Genomic DNA, 2,132 nt, shown 5'->3' with positions numbered 1-2,132 from the left:
TCCTTCATTACATGGGGATTCTATTTAAATTTTATATATATATATATATATATATATATATGTATATATATAAAGTTTTAACAGTGGTAAGTTTTCATATGACTTTTCAAAAGTCTCCTGCTATTACTTGTCCCTTCCCATATCCCTTATATTTCAATATCCATAGATCTCAACTGTAATTTAAAAAGTTTCTTCTTGCAACACATAGTAACACAGAGACCCACACCTCAGAAAGTAAATGACTTTGGAACACTTGGCTCGAAGTGCATGTCTTTACCCTGCTTCTCTCCTCAAGGCTTATGAAAGAGGAGACAGAAAAAAAAATGTAAGAACCAGAGATATTACACAACTTCAATGAGACAGCGTCTTCCAGACACAACTGAGATGGTCCTCCTATGAATTCCCAGAGACTGTGTCAGCATGCACATAAGTTCAAGCCAGAAAAGATCCCCAACACAAGCAATGGGACAAGGACACAAGAATCTCACCCCTAGCCAAGAAGCTGTTTGCTATGGATAGCTGCTGGGAGAAGGGAAGTGAGTTCTCTTCAGTGGAGTGACACTGGGTAGATCAACCACAATCCAGAGCAGGCTTCATGCTCAGTGGTTGGCCAACACAAAACAGGCCCCACGTTTTAGAGGGAGGTTTTTGTTGCTGGTTTTAGTTTTGGTTGAGTAGGGGGTAGGTTTTGTGAGTTTTTTTTTAAAGAAAAAGAAGATGGAGTTGGGTAGATAAGCAAGGGGGGTCTGAGAATATTTGGGTGAGAGAGAATACAATCAGAATATATGAAATATTAAAACTCATTTAAAAATAAAAAAGGAAGCCTTTATGAAAACTATTTTTGTGAGAATACCTTACCTATATTAAATATTATAAATAGATATACATCAAGAATGATGCTTTTTTACCCAAGCTCAGCTAAGCTGTTACTGTCAGATCCTGCCTAACAGGAGGCCTAGGAGTCCGCAAGAGACTTGTTCACTCCATTCATGCTACTTGCATTGATTGTTATCTAACTTCTCTCCAAATTTTACAAACAAGTCTGTGATATGATACCCAGCAGTTATATGGAGAGATTGAAGGTAAACCCAAATGTGTGGACAGACATTAACACTTGAACAAGTTTCCATCATCATCGTCTTAGGAAATTTATGGAATCTCTCTGCATTTTACCGATAATGTCACTCACAAAACTGAAATGCTGGGTTGGCCAGGTCATCTAAATGTATCTGAATTTGGGCCACGCCACTTTATTTTACATGTTTTTACTTATTCATATAGATACAGAGATTCCCTAGATAAGAAAGACAAATAGACTTCTGAAGTTAAATAAGCCATTTTCGCCTGTCCTCTGAGATGCTCCACCCACCAGCTGACAGATACAGATACCCACAGCCAAACAGGAAATGGAACTTGGGGCTCTCATGGAAGAATAGAAGGAAGGATTGCAGCTCTTAAAGGGGTAAGAACTCCACAGGAAGACCACAGAATCAACTAATCTGGATCCAAAATCAACTAACCTGGACCACTGGGGCTTTCAGAAACTGAACCATCAACCAAAGAATATACACGGACTGGATCTAGGCCTCCCTGCACATATAGCAGATGTGCAGCTTGGTCTTCATGTGGGTCCCGAACAACTAGTGCGGGGTCTATCCCAAAAGCTGTTTCCTGTCTGTGGGATATGTTCTTCTAGCTGGGCTGCCTCCCCTGGCCTCAGTGGGAGAGGAAGTGCCTAGTCTCGCAGAGACTTGAAGTGCCAGGGTGGGGAGGTGGGGAGGGAGATACCCAGGGTAGTCCTACCCACTCAGAGAAGGGAAGGGGAGGGTGGGGGGACATATTGTGGGACGGGCTAACAGGGGGATGGGGCAGTGAACAGGATGCAAAGTGAATAAGTAAAAAATAAAAATAAAAAATGAAAGAAAAGGCCATTTTCTCTTACCTCAAAACATTTGGGAAAGTCACGTGCCAAAATACCTCAGCTGTGAGTGCACCGCAGAGTCTCCTGAAGCTGTCTGTAGAATCCTGGTACACTGACAAAGCTACAGGCAAGTTAAATCAGAAACTGAGTGCAGATCCGTTAACAGGAAGTTCTAAAGCTCCAGTGATTCAGCATGAAGTCAAGCTTGAGT

Source organism: Rattus norvegicus, chromosome 8 (assembly GCF_036323735.1).
Source record: "Rattus norvegicus strain BN/NHsdMcwi chromosome 8, GRCr8, whole genome shotgun sequence".
Taxonomy (NCBI): Eukaryota; Metazoa; Chordata; class Mammalia; order Rodentia; family Muridae; genus Rattus; species Rattus norvegicus.
This window is presented reverse-complemented; position numbering follows the sequence as displayed.